Here is an 18689-nt window from a genome sequence, read left to right on the forward strand (position 1 = left end):
TAAAAGTTATACAAAGCTTTTAAATATGAACTCAGTTTTGTCTAAGGTTTGGTTCTAAAGGGAATCTACTGTGAGATTCACCGCAATAATTCAAAGTACTAGCAAGCTTCAGTATCAATCACTCTAATTCTTTTTTCCAAATTGACATCCATATACTCCACGTGTCACACCCCAAACATGAACTTGAAATTCTCCAGAATGAAAGCTGACATATCAATGTACAACATACTAAAATTTCAAGCTAATCGGAGTTCGAGAAGTAAGGGAAAAGATGGATGTAAATAGACTGAACTGTCAGGTTTTAAAAAAAATGTAGCAGCAGCAAAGTCAACTTAGAAAATCCACCAAAAATTCATTTTAAGACCAATTGACAATCCATCAATTTTGAAACAACTATTGGAATGTCTAGTTTCACTATATACAAAAACCAGAGATTAAATTATTCAAATAGAAGTTCAAATCTCAGCAGAAAGTCAGAGGGTACACTAAAAATTCTGGAACTTTGCCAAAAACAGACCAGACATAAAAGAAAAATCACCGAAAATTCAGCACACATTGAAATAAGATGAAACTTTCCAGATCCTTTGTTAACTAGCAGGACAAAACATATCAAAATTTCACGACATTTGGATATAAGTAAGTAGGGAAACACATGGCTCAATGTTAACAGATCGACAGCTTTCTCAGAAAATAAAAGAGCTACCTGCCAAATAGGTGACCTGTTGCCAAATGAGTATTTCGAAAGAAAGACAAGCTTATAACAACCTGGTGGCACAAAATCTGGCCTTTGAAAGCATGTGTATATATCCACACACAGATATTCACTTCTCAGACTAGTTTAAGATAAATGCAACATAGCAATTCATTCAAGAAATCCAAACATACCAAAACTTAGTAATAACAAGAACTTCAATAGCCCTAGTTTCTCTGTCAATCTAAAGACATGCAATCATCAGATAAAAGCTTAGCCATCTCCAATTAGCAAAGAAACCCCAAATTGCTACCCAAATCCCCAAACTTCAGCCTCATACATGACACATCTAATCAAAATATCACAAATTATCACAACCAAAAACAAAACTGAAGCTTACACAACCAAATTTTCATACAGTTACACAATTTTGTTCCCATACAAAATAAATCACCACATATTCATACAGATTCAACCATATAATTAAGCGTTGGAGAATTAAATTGGAAGAGGGACTTACCAAAGCAGCGGATGCAGGTCACTCTTGTTGTTGTTGTTGTCGGCCTGACACGATATGCTTCGAGTCTTGAACACAAGTGATATGAAATAGAGAATCTTATTCTGGGTTCAAGATTCTTTTCGCAACAATTTACAAAACTGTCTTTCGGCTCCACTCCTATACAATATGCAGTCCCCAAACACAAAGTTACAGAAAATCCTTCTTCACCATACTTCCCGACAATACCAGCCTTCTTGGTTCTCTTTGTCTGTATAGCAAATCAGGAATCAAGGCATCAGACCCACAATCATCTCAATGGTTTAGAAAAATAAAAGAAAAAATAATAGCAGCATCGATAATAGAAAGATAAGGCACTAATCACAGAAACTACATGATAATTTGAATATGACAACCGAAAACAATATGCTCACAAATAATACGGTACACACTGAAATAACAATAAAATTACATCGAATTTCCCTTTTCAATTCCCCTGTGAACTTAGTATGAAACTACATGAAACTGAGAAAAGAATGAAAACCCTGTATAACCCACATGAAGTTCCATTTCTTAAGGATTATAGTAACCCAATACTTGTTTTTGCAATCCCCATTTGAACACAAAAATCGAAAGAAAAAAAATTACCACTGAGCAATTTATGATTTGAATGTACAATTATCACAATCCCAACGGAGAAAAACAGATCTATATCGATGAGATTCGTAAAACAGAAAGTAGATCTGTAAGGCTTATCAAACCAAGAGATTTGACGGAATAGAAAAGAAAGGCCACGAGAACAAAAATTGCCAATTATCGCTAGGAAGAACATGAAAAAGAATCATACCCAGAAATAAGCGGTGGGAGTTCTTGAAATTGTGCAATCTCGCCGAGAGTTCACCTGGAACTAGCAGTGGATCGATATCGAGTATCCTTCTACAAAACCCTAGATTCACCGTTGTTCTTGAGCAATCTTCTGCAAACCGTCTTCCGCCGCCCGTTCTCGCCTTTTCTGAGTTCTTTTTCTTTTCTTTTTTTAGAAACATGTTTCTCTTATCGTGTTAGCAATTGGGAGAATTGGGAAAACTGAAAGGAGGGAAAGCTAAAAACTTTGGCGCTAATCATAAAGTATATGGCCTCTTTTACAGCGTTTCATAAACAAGTCGTAAAAGAATCTAAATTACTCATTTAAGGCCTGCATATTGTGCAAGCCGTGAATGAACAAAGACATTTACAGCGTGCACCAAAAGCATGCCGTAAAAGAACAAATTCATACATCATTTACGGCCCGCATAGAAGTGCGTCGTAACTGATACTCATTTACGGCGCACATTAAATGCACGCCGTAAAATGTGCGTCGTAAATTAATGATCAGTTTTCTAGTAGTGATGGAAGGTTATCGGAGGACCAGCCTAAGGCCGGCCAAACACACTCCGATGCCTAAGTTAGATAGGTGTGTTTGAACATTTATGGAGATTGGAGAAGAAAGAATGATGCTTGAGCATTTTGACATAAGAATGAAGTTGACATGTCAATAGAGAGAGAGAGAGAGAGAATAGATTATGCATTTTGGCATAGCGTTGGGAGAGAAGAGAGACTTGAAGTCGTCCCTTTCTGCTTGTAAAGGATTGGTATTTATAGGAGAAGAGTGGTTGAGGTGGAAAGGGAAAAGTATGGATTCTTCCCTAAAATCGGGGTGTCAGCCCGTAATTTCCGCTTCCTGACACTCCATCTGACAGAGTTGGTGATAGGTGTCATAATTCTGTGGTCTCTTCCTTTCACGTCACTCTTGGGCCATGCCACAGACCATACTCATCATCAGAGCACGACACCTGGCCTAGTAGGTGAGAGTTAGCCCTTGATTTCAGCTAACTATGTCCCATTGCAATGACTTTGTCTGAGAGTGAGTTGATAGTCCAGGCTTTAGCCTTGGAGCTCGTGGCCATGATCCTTAGAGGTCGAGGGTTTTAAGCTTAGAGGTCGAACTCTTGTTCTTGGGGGTTGAGGCTCTTGATTCCTTTGGATTATGTTGCCCTGATAGTGAGGTCATGATATGCTTTTGTCTTGCCATCCAAGTTGGTGAATCAATCATATGGTGACCGTCCAAGACTTAAGAGGTGGAGATCCAAGGTTGAAGACTTGGAGTACCAAAGTGAGGCATCTCACTAGCTGTGGTTATTTCCGTCTTAGGATTATCTTTTCTTTCTCGACGAAAGGTTTAAGTGCGTTGAAAGGTCAGAGTCCTATCGTGGACTCTTTGACATTTCAACGCGTCCTACGTGGAGTGGGTTGAAAAGTCAAAAGTATTTGGCGAACCAAATTATGACATCAACAAGCCCCCAGTTCCCTGGCCAGCCAAGGCCTATGTTGGGTAGGGAACTCAATATGAGGAAGAATTTGGTGAATTAAGCTCGACTAGGTGGTCCTTAGTGAAAGGCCAAGAGTGAATGTGAAAAAAGTTAACCTTGTTGGATAGGTGTGAGTTTCTATATGTGATAGGCCATCACTATGGTAGTTTGAAGGTCGAACTACGGAGGTCCTGAGTGGATGAGGACGACATCCTCGACTAGAAGGGATGATAACCTTGAATGTTGAAGGTCCATGATAGGAGACTGAAGTCGTTGGTGACTAATCTCCAATAGAAAGAAGGGTGACATCCTTGACAAAGGTGAGGATATGTTAAATGACTTCCTTTTGTTTCCCTTTGAGCTTTAACTATTGGCTCTAATTTAGCACCTAAGTGCATTGTCCTATTAACCTAATTTATAAGGGAGTGTAAGACCTCTAACTATTGTTCGGTCTAAAAGTCTCATAACTGGTGGTGGTGATTGGGAGTCGACCAACCTCGAGTGTTCGTTGCGAGTGTCGGCCATTGAGACTCTCTCACCTGGTGACTCAAGTGAGTTGGACCTCGAGTGCACTATGTGAATTGGTTCTCGGCTAGCGAGACTCTTTCATTGGTGTCTCAAGTGGGTTGGACATTGAGGGCACTCTGTGAATTGGTTCTCTGGTAGCGAGACTCTTTCATCTGGTTGCTCAATTCCTTGGGGTGTTGGAATACCAAGGATGTCTATTATACAAACTACTACTATCTTTATCTTAGATGGACTTCTATTGAGATAGCTATACCTTTGTGTTCCAATAAACTTCTAGGAGTTTATATATATAGATATATTTTTGGAACTGGTACCCCACTTGGTCCGCGTCTGGGCATTGACACAGGTTCATCAATAATGAGCTGACGTAACCAGAGTTTAGTAGTCATATGCTTAGCACGGGGGTCTTTGCCGAATTCTTGAATAGGTGGATATATTTTCAAGCTAATTTGTTTGTGCAAATTCTGATCTCAACATGATTCATAGCATGCAATTTAGTATAGAGACACATATGGTAGATACATAGAACGCCATACAAGATATAAAAATCAAAACGTAATAGAATTGAGCCCTCGGCTCTCCAAGGCTAACGTATTCCTATTGGTGCTCGAAGATTCATCACTCTTGGCATATCAAATAAATTCTTAAAAAGGATAGAGGGTGCATGTGATCATACTTTATGATAAGACAAATAAGTAATTTAGAGTAGGGTGTACCGTTTTGAGGCGTAGCTTGTTCCTTTGAATGTGACCTGTTGAGGACGGTGTCTCCATGTGGCCATTTTCTTAATGTAGGTCTTTGGGGGCTGAGTATTGGCACGTCAAGACCTCTTTGGTAGGAGTACAGGTCTAAAGGCAGTAAGATGATGGGTTGAAAGCTCCTTCTTCTTCTGGGGTTGGCTCTCCTAGCCACTGATTTTTCGCCATATTGGTGAATGGGTATTGTCGCCAAGCATGCAAGACTCGTAAACCCGTCTATGAATTCGACTCATGCGGCAGTGCTCCAGCAACTCCAAATTTCAAGATTATCCGAGCATTGAAACATGATCAGGCGGTAGATGCTGAGTTGATGCTGAGTTGCCAATGAAGGTAGAGGGTGAGGCTAAGTCACGTCTGTTCTTAAGAGTAAATTGAATCTCCGTGGCATGCGAGCATCGTGGTTCAAGCATATCAGCATTGATGAAGCATTGGTCGTGTGCATCCTTTAGCTACATGTTACAACTGTGAGCTAAAGTCTCTCCCACCTTCGTATGATGGTGGCGATCGGCGATGGAGCTCCAAGCTTGTTGAATACCAACGTCAATCAGAGTAGTGGATTGTGGATAGCGAGACGTCGCCTATCATGCATCTTGATACTTCTTATGACAACAACGGTAAATGACTTCTAGCATGAGTGGATTTGAGTCCTTCGTCTTTGGTGGAATGAATGGTCTTGTCTTCAAGCATCTAGCGGTAAATTTTTCGCTCTTCCTAGAGACTTGTAAAGCTATCATAGATCTCTCCCATTGGGCCAGTTCTAGGGCTGCTAGGCGTTGAGGGTCCTTAGCTCGATCTAAGGCTACTACTTCATTGTGTGGTGGTCGCACAATGTCACGAGAATTGAAGTGGCTCGTCATTGAACATGCATCAGAGGTCCCCACGCGTCAATATGGGTCGTAATCTAGCGACCTGAACGTTAAAGGTAGGGCCACTGCTGGACTTCTAGTAGAGAGATTCTCCTTGTTAGGTAGCGTGCGTGATCTTTGTGTGAATCTCTTGACTACACCATTCATCAAATCTACCGAGTTTGTTTGATCACGTTTCCCAGCTTGAATTCTAGTGGTAGTGCTCCAATGATGATAATGAGGTCGTCACCCTCCTGTGATGATAATCATTAGCAAAGGTGATAAGAGGATCAATTGCGTTCATCAACCTTGGGTGGTGATGGTTGCTTCGCGTTCGCCAAATCTTCGAAGTGTCCGTCTTTGCAACGATAGTCACCATTGGTCTCTTCGTCAGTGGCATGTCAGGGGAGTACACATACGACAACATCATGCTCAGGAATGGGCTATCTTTCGTCAAATGGAGACATGTGGACAAAGATTTGTATATTCGAACAATGAGAGTCCAGGCTCCGGTTGGTGTAGAAGCTGGAAGCCAAGGTTGAAAGTGGCAAGGGTTGGTGGACTTCTTCTTCTCCTATATTCCTTGCAAGCATGGTATACTCGACCTTGTGTTTCTCCTCATAGGTGGATGTCCACCCTTGTGTTTCCGGAATCCAATTATAGTCGCGCCATGAGCGAAACCCTAACCTTAGGGATACCTCAGGACGTTATGGTCCATATAATCGCTCTACTTGGGAAGGTAATCGCCAAAATAGCGAACACGGAACCGAAGAGATCAACGTGGAAAGAGAGAGGGAGGCAATGCCTCTGGCCATGTTGGTGGCGCCACCAACACTAAGAGCCATCTAAATGACGCTTTCAAAGCGCCTCAATCAATGAAGTTTGAGCAAAGAGATGTATGTTCTCGATGTGGAGTGTCTGATCATTGGACACACATTTGTAGAGCTCGTGAAGAACTTGTCACCGCCTACAAAGCATATTGTGAAGCAAGAGAAGCTCACTATGTGGAACAAGAAGATCAAGAAGATGATCTAGAGTGAAGGGTTGAAGACTACAAATCTGGCTGTGATCAATAGATCGGCAATTATGTTTAAGTCTTTATTTTTCCAAGAGATGTAATAGGCAATTGCCATATATTTTTGTAGTAAATGCCAATGGTTTGGTCTTTCTTCAAAGTAGGCTCACCCAAAGTAAGTGTGATGTCTAGGAAGGTTTTGAGATAAGTGGTACTTAAGCGAGCTTTGCTCCACCGACATCTCTCTACTCATCTGGTCATATTTATTTGGAGTTACCGAAAGAAGTCAAACGACTAACTTTGTTTTGCATTCGCTAGCATTTGGGTTAGATTCTCCTAATGGTTAAGAGACAATGATGTACTCCGTTGGCTTATGAATAAAATTTCGAGTTCTTTTCATTATGACTCAATTTTGATTCTAAGCATATTACTTTGTGACTACGATGGCTGGGCCATCAGTATTAATTCAAGGACATGGAATAGCCCAAGTTCCCCTTGCCAAAAGGCACCTTGATTACTGTCGCAAAAACTCTCTACGCTCTTAGGGAAAATCGCACCTATGAATAGCCAACGGATTCCATGCGAAAACGCATGTAGAGAACGAAAATGAGTTCTTTTGCAATACCTCTAATGATTGCGAACAAAGGCACATCTTAGAGAAGTTTATGTGTCTCTCTAGTGGACTCTATGTCACTATTTGAGCTATTAAATCCAATAAAGTTATGAGAGAAGATCTCTTAGATTTAGACACATACTGGCTTTGTCACGACAGGATAGGTCATCCTGGTCATGATATGATGATCCGTCTACTAAAGACTTCACATGGACATCTTTTCTCTCGAGCGAAATGAAGCATGAATCAAAAGTTGATTCCTGGACTAAGTGTGACCGACGCTGCTGCCTAGGGCACCGCCTCAGTCCACCACCAGCCTAGGGCTGGCGTAGTCCCTATCCATGACGCCATGGATGGCGTCCATCATGGTGATGGCGCCCTAGGTGATGCTGCAATCACCAACTTGCTTCAAATAGCGTTTCAGACGCTCAGGCCTAACCAAAATTCTCATTGGTTGCTTCTAAAGCCTCTCGCTCGTTTTACAATGCCCGTTCCTTAGGGAAACTAGGACTGAGACCGTCCTATGCAAAGGATATGAAAATACTCATTATGTTCTTACATAGAATCCGTAGGGATTCTCTGGACTGATTCAACCAACTTGCAGACGTTTAAATATCTCATGATGTTGGTTGACATGCAAACACGCTGGTCACGTGTTGTGCCATTGTCCACTTGTAATGCTGCTTATGAAACACTCCTAGCACACATCATATGACAACGGGTTCACTCCCCGAATCATCTTATTCAGTCAATTGGATTTGACTATGCTAGTGAGTTTACATCGAAGACTTTCGATGGTTATTGCATTTGGGACTGATGTTGGACATCATATTCCCATGAGCACACCCAAATGGTCTCGCGGAAACGACTACGATGGTAGTCCGGACATTGGTAATGCGCACCAATCTCCTTATATCCGTTTTGGGTGATGCAATATCGCATGCAGCTATGCTAATTCGTCTACGACCCACCGCCACTCAATGAACCTCTGCGTTACAGCTAGTGACTGAGTACAAGTCTTGTACTTACGCATATTTGAGTGTGCCATTTATGTGCCAATTGCACCGCCACAGCGCTCTATGATGGGTCCTTACAGACGAATGGGCAACTACGTTGGATTTGAGATTCCAACAATCGTCTGCCACTTAAATGCCCTTGCTAGGTGATCTCCTTACCGCTAGATTTGCGGATGTCACTTTGATGAGACAGTCTTCCCGTCGTTAGGGGGAGATAAGAACACGAATGTTCAACAGGAACGACAAGAATTGTCGTAGTCTGTCCCCACTATGTCTCATCTCGATCCCTGTTAAAGTGACGAGATCACACAAATATGCTGCAAACATGCCTGCAAGGATGGACGTCCCTACGAGAGGACGTAGCGCCACCCTACACAGAGGTAGGCATGGCGCCAACGCCATAGAGAGTGGCACTTTGGAGTTACAGGCCATGGCCCCCAGCTAGGATGCGTGGGAGGTCCGTGCGTTCGAAGGATACTTTGGCACATTCCAATCCTTTGATCATCAAGACTCAAAATCCGTCTCATGAGAATCTTCCGGATTATGGTTATCATTGGGGGACGCCTCAACGTCAGAACCTATTCCTGAGAATATAGAGCTCTATGAAACTTACACTAGTGTACATGAGACGTGGGATAGAAACTCCATCATAATTGATGATGTAGTTGCGCATTTTGTTGCGCATGAGTTTGTTGAGTCAGATGATATCGAACCACACTTCGTTGATGAATGAATGCCAACGTAGAGAGATTTGGCCTAAATGGAAAGATGCGATCCAGGTTTAAGTTGGATTCTCTAACAAAGAGGAAGGTTCTCGAGCCAGTGATGCCAACACCTCCTAACATAAAACCTATTGACTAATGGGTCTTCGTTAGAAAGCGTGATGAGAAAAAGAGATGGCAATCTCGCCTTATGGCGCAAGACATCTCACAAAAACGCCCTGGAATCGACTACGATGAGACGTATTCTCTCGTAATGGATGTCATTGCACTCCACTACCTTGTCAGTTTGGTAGTTTCCAAATAACTGAACATGCAGCTTACAAATGTGGTCCTTACGTATCTCTATGGGGATCTAGATACAGAATATACATGAAGGTTCATGGTGAACTTCATTTACCCAAGTCAAGTGGCTCTAGACCACGGAGCGCGTTTGCAATAAGGTTGAAACACTCACTAAAGTGACTACTTGATTGGGAAGGGATATGCCCACGCGTTTCCATAACAAGTTTCGGATTCTATCGCGGTTCATGTTGGACATGATCTTCATTAGAAGCCCTTAAAGAGTTAAGAGAAACCGCTGAACACTTGAAATTCGAGTTTGAGATGAAGGATTTTGGGAGAACACGATTATGACTCGGTTTGGAACTTGAGCATCGTGTCGATAGATGCTTAGGCATTTTGACAATGTCAAACCTTCAAGCACCCCCATGATCGTCCATAGTCTTGATCCTGAAAAGGATCCTCTTCGTCCAAAGGATGATGATGAAGATGTGATAGAGGCAGGAGTGCCTTACTTAGTACAATAGGCGCATTATTGTACTTAGCTCAATGCACAAGACCGGACATCTCATTTGCCATGAACTTGTTAGCTAAGGTATAACTCTGCGCCAACGCGACACCATTGGATTGGTGTAAAAGATATCTTTCGATACTAGATGTACGACTGATATGGGCATGCTTTATCCCTACAGAGAGATGATGGATTCAGACCCATCACACACCAGGAACGCCGCCAACACTGGCCTGCGTCCTCTATCCCCATCCCAAAACGACATGTGTTTTGGAAGGTTTTGCTGATGTTGGGTATGTCTCTGACCCACACAAAGGTCATTCCCAAACTGGTTAAGTGTTCACCATGGGTAAAGACCGTGATATCTTGGAGATCTACAGAGCAGACTCTAGTCGCTATATCTTCGAACAATGTAGAGATTATTGCTCTTCACGAAGTGGTTCGTGAATGTATATGGATTGGATCCATAGTTACGCATGTTCGAACAATTGTGGTTTGAAGTCTACCACAGATGAGCCTACGAGCATATAGGATAATGCTGCTTGGTTTGAAGCAAAGGCTACATCAAAAGCGACAACACCAAGGATAATCAGCAACAACAGACTCTCCTCAAGATCAAAGTGAACTAGGTTCAATCTGAGGTCAGTATGGCAGACTTGCTCACTAAGTCATTGCCTAAATTCCACTTTCGAGAAACATGTTGGTAGCATCGTTTGCGGAAGTTATCCGAACTCCCATGACCGCAGACATCAGGGGGAGATGCAGTCATCAGGGGGAGATGCAGACATCAGGGGGAGATGTCTACATGTATGGTCTCAAAACGTGAAGGTTGTGTTGTGCTCTTTTTCCCCTTCGACCGAGGTTATTTTTGTCCCACTGGGTTTTTGTTACTCGGCAAGGTTTTTAACGAGGCAACGAGAGAAGCACCGCGTTTGGGCAACACAAGGGGGAGTGTTCAAGTAAACCCTAATTTGTGTTTGGCCCAAACTCTAGGTTACTTGACCTAGTGGTAATAGGGTTAAATTAGAAGGATCTAGATTCCTATTCAATGTAAGATTACTTTCCTTGTATGATTGAGATTCTATGCATTGTAATCCTCTATATAAAGAGGTCCCTATTATCAATGAGAATACACAACGAATTTCTCTCAATTTCTGATTCCCTACAACAAAATGTAAATTTTTACCTTATTTAATTAAATTAATATATTTTTGATATAATATTCATAAACATTATACGCATATTATATTTTAATTAAGAATAGTGAAAATAGTACCGCCATATAACACCTCATGGTTGGAGATGAGAATTGAGTCCTATATGAATAGCGTAACAAGGGGGTGCTAAAATGAGGATAGCACCCTCAAATGAGACTTGATTGTTGGAGTTGCCCTAATTGATTCCTTCCAAAAAAAAAAAAAAAAAGCTTGATTGAAGATAAGCAAAATATTATTTTTCTAGAAAATAGAGCGTGTTTGTATATCGTACCTCGGTGATGCGAGTTGGTGCGGCGAGTTGTTGCCGCACGAGCACTTGGACTGGGCCGGTCACATATTGACAGTGTTAAATTAGGGGAGGAGAAAGGAAGAGGATTGGGCTTGGACCTTGGCTTGGGTACTCGTACGTGCTCTTTCATTTCTTTCCCTTTCTTTTGATGCTTTGTCTTGGCTCTAGGTTGGCGTTACTTAGGAGAGGAGCCATCTACTGTCCATTCTTAAAGAAAGATTCTCTTTGTAATAGTCCCAATACTGATTTGAATCTGAATAGATTTTCTCTCCATTTGATTTGAATATACAAATCGGAGAGTCTTCAGTACACGGCCGTGTATGTACACGGCGCATGTGCTGGGCACGTGATATCAAAGTTGAGGAACGGCGTTAGTGAATTGGGGTTAGTGAACAAGAAAAATGCGGAAGACCAAAAATTGAGAACGCAGTAAAACAAAGTTTTACCATACACCTTCGAATTCGATCTGGACCCTCTCTGCCCTAGAAGAACAGTCATTCGCCTTCGACACTCTCTCCCGCTCCTGCTTCCTCAAGCGCTCTTAGCGGCGCCCCTCGCCTCTCCACTTCTCGCGCATCTCGGTTCTAAGTTCCTGGTGTTAATTTGTATTCAATTTTACAATTTAATTCGAAATTGGTTGTTTCGATCATTTATGTCGCTCACTACTTAAGTATCCACTCAGAATAGCGCAAGTCTTCGCCTTTCATGGCGACCCATTTCTCTCCTGCACGATCCATCCTCCAACCGAAGCTAAACCCTCCCAAAGCCCTCCTCTCCATTCGAGGTACATAACCCATTACCCATTTTGTAGATTTATTGCATTCTTATACTAGAAAGTTACGATTTTTATGCTATTGGTTCAATCTCGGTGGGACCCTTTTGGAGTTCAGTGTTGTAATCGTTTTGTGGCTTCGTTTTGGATTGGTGGGTGTTGTTGTTTCAGATACTAAATGCTGTACATTTTCATTTTTTTTTCACAGATTCTTATGGCGGTGCACGGGTTTAGAAGAAATGCCAGCCCAGTGCTGTTAATATGTGCTCGTGGAGCTCAGCTGCTAGTTATGTGACACCTCCTGGTGGTGTTGCTAAGTTTTCTGGCAATCCCATTGTCGTGAAGGAGCAATTGTTGCAAAAGAGGCAAGTTATTATTGCCGCGGAATTGTACTCTCGGCTGTTGCAGAATTGTTGTTGATGTTGTAATGGACTTGAAATTGGGTTATAAATGCATATGTTGGTTTAGCATGTGACAGCCATGTAAGATGATTCTATGTCTGAAATGCAATGGGGACTTGGGGTGTGTAGAGTTGCCACTATAGTTAATGGAATTTCTCCAAGTCAGTGGTTGTGTGTAGACTGATTCGCTTTCTGATATTTATTTTGATGAAATATCCAGAGCTGGAACTGTAAGGGTTGCTACTATTGAAGAAATAGGAGTGGAGAAGTCTGTGATCAAAAAAGATGCTGTAAGTTTTTCTATATGGTCTCGGATAATAACATGTAGTGTGTGTGCTTGGGTAAACTGTATTTAAGGCTCTTTGAGTTTTTCTGATGGTGTCAGGAAGAGCTCATTTGTGTTGAAAAATGTCTGTTATATTTCAGAAAGGCAGGATGGAAAAGACTATTGAAACACGATCCAATTTCAATTCTATTAGGACAGGGAGGGCAAGCCCAGCCATGCTGGGCAAGATTGAGGTAAGAATTAATTTAGGGTTTGTCTAGCCCCTTTCATAGTTCATTCAATTTCGACCTTTTATTTTTTCTTAAAAGAGGTATACTTTTCTAGGTTGACTATTATGGAAGTCCAGTTGGCTTGAAGAGCCTTGCTCAAATTAGTTCTCCTGATGGAACTTCCCTATTGATTTCGCCATACGACAAATCCAGGTATTTCATAAGCTAAAGGCATTAATCTAGTACGGAAAGTAGAAGATCAGTGCATCATGTTGATTTCACACTCATATAATACACATCTGCTATGCTAGTAACTACTTATTTACTTAATCTTCCAACATGAAAGGAGGGAAGGCACAACGTAACACTAGCTAGGTAGCTAGCTATTTGGCAACATATTTCACTGATAAGGATGGGTTTAAAATTTTCTCACTACTGCTGTAAGTGCATTCGAGAACAACAATTAAACAAAGACGTTTCCAGTGACCTTAATGTTCTGAGCTGTCAGGAGATGGTGTCTTCTATTGCGGGAGTGTATTTGGCACTAACTGGATTTTTTAGTTATCTTTCTATCTGATAGGCATATCCCCTTTTTTCAGCTTAAAGTCTATTGAGAAGGCCATAGTTGCCCCTGATCTTGGCATGGACTCCAAATAATGATGGACGGAAGGTATTTTCTCATCTATGATCTTCCTTTAATGTGCTCATTCATTGGAAAGTTATATCCTTGATACAAGTTATGTGGAATCCGAATTAAACATCATAGATTCATTCTTGGTAATACAATGACAACTGTTATAATCAAGATGCTCAATTCTGCAAATTTCTGATACATTGAAGGTACCAAAATATTCTAATTTGTCATGTTGCATAATAATCAACCATGTTGTCTAAGTTTATAGTGAGTGTTGGTGTGAAGGGTGAAAGTTCCCATAATGTGGCAGAACAGGGTAGGCTGGCTATAAGAACCGGCTGCAATCCGAAAAATTTCAAAGAAACAGTTTTTGGTTTGTCAAATGCAAAGACAATTGCAATTAATGAAATGGGATTTGGCCCATTGCAGAGACGAGGGTGCAGCAAGCTTAACCGTGAGAAATGTCAAATGCTTGTCGACAACTTTGACGTGGAAAGCTGCTCCATTAAGATTCATGGGAGGTCTTTATGGATCAATGGGGGTGACTTCCAGCGTGTTATGGGTGTGCGCGGCAGTGGAACACCAGTATATCTTGTGTTCATCTCCGTTTACCCAATTTGAAGAATCCTTAGATCGAAGAAAACTCGTGGACGTCGAATTTGTAGTTGAGCGGGGCGATGAAGGTTATCTGATCCCTCAAGAGTTGAATATGAGTGACATTGAGATAAGCAACTGTTAATGGGAAATAAGTGAAGGTTTCACTCTCCAATACTTTCACAACAGAGTAATTGAACAGCAGATGCAGACGATAACTTTTATTCCTCTCCAATTGAACTCCTTTTTTCTTATAATGGCATTTTCTACTTAAGAAACGCCTGGATTTCTTAATTTATGGGTTGTTAACATTCTTTCACAACTGTATATATGTTTGGAATCAATTTTAGTTTCACTTCATTAATTTCATTTTTACAGATTGTAGTTGTCAAATGTAAATTAGTTTTCCCTCTTTGAAATTGCAGCAGCAGCAGCTTGGTTCATTGCTTTTGCTTTATCAGTTTGCATCATTGTGTTACCAAGTAGCAAAAAGAGCTCCCACTTGCTTCACAGCTTGATTGCATTTTCTTTTCTTGTTTGAAGCTATGAAATCCTATATTTCATTTTGCTTTGATGGCTATTGTACACACTCGATAATTAGAAAATCATGCAACCATCTTAGTTAAAAAAATTAAAGTACAACAAACCAAATGGAAAAGAAACATTTCATTAAATCATCATCGCATTCAACTCCAATTATGAAACAGAGATGAAATTACAATTGGTAAGTGTAAAAGATTTCATGAGACCTCATTGCATCTTTCAATTTTGTCACTAACAAAATAAGTTACTCTTCTAGAACAAAAACAATGTGACATCTCCATAAAAATAATAACCATTTGCTCATGTCAATTAAAAGTCTGTTATCATATTGAGCTGGATCAACGCTCTCCATTTGTAGTCTGATCATAAGCAAAAATGGTCAGACATGAAACATCCATATGGAAATTGATAAATCAATTAAAGTATATACCAAGAAAACATACACAACTTAATTAGAGTTTATCTAGTATTCTAATCACAATGCAATCTTGATCATAGAGAATAGGAAAGAGAGACTAACTTTACCCCAAGCATGCTGAAAATCTTTATACTACATGAATGATACGACCGACTCATTGTTCCTTTCATGAAACCATATTTCTTTTGTTGATAACTTCTTCAAATGATGTATGTGCAGTAGATCAAAAGCACATTAGACTAGTGCCTTTAAATATAGCATGGTGCATTGAAGATGACGTGTTCAAAACACAATGTTTCCAAGTAAAAGAGATTAATACTTTAGAAGCAATTATCATAAAACAAAACCATTGCCCAAGTCCAAAGTTGAAATAGTAGAACATGAACAAGTGCTACTTGACTCAACCTTCTTATTTAAGTGGCAAATAGTCAAAGGCAACTCCTGCAGTTTGTTGATATAAACCGTGCTTGAACTCTCACATGGACTGCTGCCTTCGAGTTCTGAAAGCAAAATAGTGCAAATAAACCATGCTTGAACTCTCACATGCACTGCTGCCTTCGACTTCTGAAAGCAAAATAGTGCAAACTTTAGCCAACAACAGCCTACTCAAATTCCCAGTGTATTATAATCTAAGTTTAAAATCAAGAACAGCAGGCAACAACTACTTATACCTATATGTATTATAAACCTCTAGTTATAGCACAGCCTCCCGAGCTTCTACCCTTGCTTCTACCAACAATACCATATGAGTTCCCATTTATGCAAGCCAAGCTACAGCAGTATAAAGGAAGAAAATGCTGCAGAGATTAAATGGCCAGAATATCAACAACTTCTAGGAAGACACGACTTTCCAACCCCAGAGTCTCCAATCAGCAAAGCTTAAACAAGTAATCACTGCAGGCAGAAGAGAACATTTCAAGAGAGTAAATGATATGCAATACTCAAAATTTGGAATACATACAACCTCTACAATTCTAGACACAAACTAACAATCAGCACTTTCGGTCGAACCAGCTATATTTAGCAAAAAAGCCAACAGCACATCAAGATCGTACACCAAGGTCTAGCTGAACCAATAACCTCAAACCACAATCCCAGGTAAGCAATGCTCATAAGGCAAACCACCATCAACTAGATTAGCTTAAACATTAAAGGACTAATCCTTCTGATTCCACTAATCACGAAGACTAAAATGGATTAAAAAAAAAAACAGAATTTCAACAAAAATTGAATAAAAATTAAACACAAATACACAAATCAATACGGATCTAGATTAAAATTTTAATATTAGAAAAAGGACGGACTGCATCAGATGCAAACTTAAAGCAGCAGTTTGATGATCGAGGAGGAGTTCGACCGGGATAGGATCGGTCCGGCCAGAACAGAATGTAGACCAGGTTAGATTCTCTCTCACGATGAAGAAGAAGAAAAGGGAGAACTGGAAAAACACAAATGACAAAGTGAAACCGAAAGTGTCTGCGTATACCTGGAATTGGGTCGCCTCGCTTTTTGCCTCTGGACCTTGCTCTGCATCCCAATGACTCTGACTCCTCCACCACTGTCGATTACGATGACTACTAATACGACCGCAGGTGATGGGCTCGCCTCTTGAATACTTGGTGCGTGTTTATCCTCATATCTAAAAGAAACCCCAAATTGAAATGGAGAGAAGGATCACCCACTCGTGCTGAGCGAATTTGCTTTGCTCAGACTTTGGATTGCGGCTCCTTCGATAAGCAGGACGGGAAGAACAGAGAGAGAGAGTAATTAAGCAATAGAGGAAGCTATTATTATCATTGAATCGATGAGGGGAAATATGATAGTAAAGAGGGCGGGAATTTTAAGTTGAGCTGAAAATTTTGCCGCCATGATGGGCGGGAATTTTATTTGGAGTATCCTTTTAGAGCTATATGGAAATTGATGATGAGTTAAAAGATATAGTTATTTTCTTTGCACACTATACTAGGCTTGTAACGGCAATAATATGAGCATTTTATGAATTTATTGTTGGGAACGTGTTATTCGTTTTATACCAAAATTTCATTTAAAATCAAATTAGAATGAATTTTCGTTTTATACCATGCAGCCACAATGAATCTTCTACTTCAATTTTTCTATACAAGTAGACATATATCGATTCCACGTACAAAAGCAAAAGCGTACACCTTGTCTATGACAAGATTTGCAGCACCATCGGTACGAGTGTTTTGGTTATAAGGAATTAAGAATATTATGGTTATTGCGGTTGACTACATAAAGACGAAAATGACTAATGTTCTTACCACAAGTGTAAGATATTTCAATCATTTTATCCAACATCAGTTTACTAAATTTGTTCTTCATCATCAATGTAGGTTTTAGAAGGTATACATTTCTTTATAACTAATGAATATGGAAGACAATACTAGTGTAGAGACACTTTTGATCAGGGTTGTACAACAGTGAAATTACCATAGACGACCCCAAAATCTTATCCCCTTTATATGAGTTAGCGAAGACTAGGCCCAGTAAACTTCGAAGGACCAGAAAATCCTAGGAAGCTTGCTGTTGTGTTACTCCCGGCAGCTCTTCTCCATGTTCACAGCAGTGAATTAGTGTGCAACTTTAGTAAAGACTTGGCAAGATGTGCGTGGCGTGGGAGCTAGAAAAGCATGAGTTTCAGAAGAAGAGATTCCGACGGTGATTGGTAGATTGGTTAAAGTATTAGGTATAAAGGATATGGGTTTGGGATGGTAGAGGACTAATGATGGATTTGGGAGAGAAGAAGCACGGCAGAGAAGATCTTTATACAATCAAGCATGATAAGTTTGAATATACATGGAGGTAAAGGAGTTTCTGGGTTTGGGAAAGGTTTTTGTCATTCTAATGGGAGAGTTGCTTAGGCTGTTTTGTAGTTAGCTTGTGCCCCCCATCACAGCAGCTATAACCATCGATTTATAGGGTGGTGGTGGCTTAGGTCTGCTGCTGTTCCCAGGAATCTTACTGTTGTAATCCCAGGAATCCTGTTGCTGTGATTCCAGGATTCCCGCTGCTGTGATCCCCATAATAGTGGTTCCAAGATTTGCTGCTGGAAAAAGGGAAGTCAAAGGTAGAGAATTGACTTTGTGTGGAAGAATGTGATACAGTACTTGAAATGTGTAGTTTTAAGGAAAATAATTACACGTTGGGTAAAGAGGAGTGTACATTGTTGTAATTTAAAGGTTTTTGGGTTCTTTCTTCTTTACTTGCCCATAATTAGAATTGGGCTGTTGGGCTTGAATTTCGATCCCCAAGTCTGAAATTACCAACAAGCCTAAAACTAATAATGGGCATCATGCATTTCCGTTACCTTCCACGCCACACCCGTTCTTGCAAGCCCCAAATGCGTGAATATGGCTGGGGTCCACATGTGTGGCATGATGATTGTCAGTATGATTTGCTTATTGGGCTCGAGAAATGAATTGGGCCTGATAGCTGAATTTTTTAGCATCAACAACTAGTAGGCACATTAATTTTTTTCACCTT

General features: G+C 40.6%; 1 long non-coding RNA gene and 1 pseudogene across 3 annotated transcripts; one reads left to right on the forward strand and one right to left on the reverse strand.

Moving 5' to 3' along the window:
- Positions 1–11624: 11624 nt before the first annotated feature.
- On the forward strand, positions 11625–14251 carry LOC133723078 (ribosome-recycling factor, chloroplastic-like; annotated as a pseudogene).
- Positions 14252–14909: 658 nt separating this feature from the next.
- On the reverse strand, positions 14910–16977 carry LOC133723629 (uncharacterized). Of its 3 annotated transcripts, none has more exons than XR_009853155.1 (4): positions 16672–16977; positions 15857–16079; positions 15591–15749; positions 14910–15126 (listed from the first exon to the last, which is right to left on the reverse strand). It is a non-coding gene; the product is annotated as an uncharacterized LOC133723629 (long non-coding RNA). The 3 variants fall into 3 exon arrangements; XR_009853156.1 differs by having other exon boundaries at positions 14910–15749; positions 16672–16824; positions 16868–16976; XR_009853154.1 differs by having other exon boundaries at positions 14910–15749; positions 16672–16976.
- Between the last annotated feature and the right edge of the window lie 1712 nt (positions 16978–18689).

The sequence above is a fragment of the Rosa rugosa genome, chromosome 7, assembly GCF_958449725.1.
Source record: "Rosa rugosa chromosome 7, drRosRugo1.1, whole genome shotgun sequence".
Lineage (NCBI taxonomy): Eukaryota > Viridiplantae > Streptophyta > Magnoliopsida > Rosales > Rosaceae > Rosa > Rosa rugosa.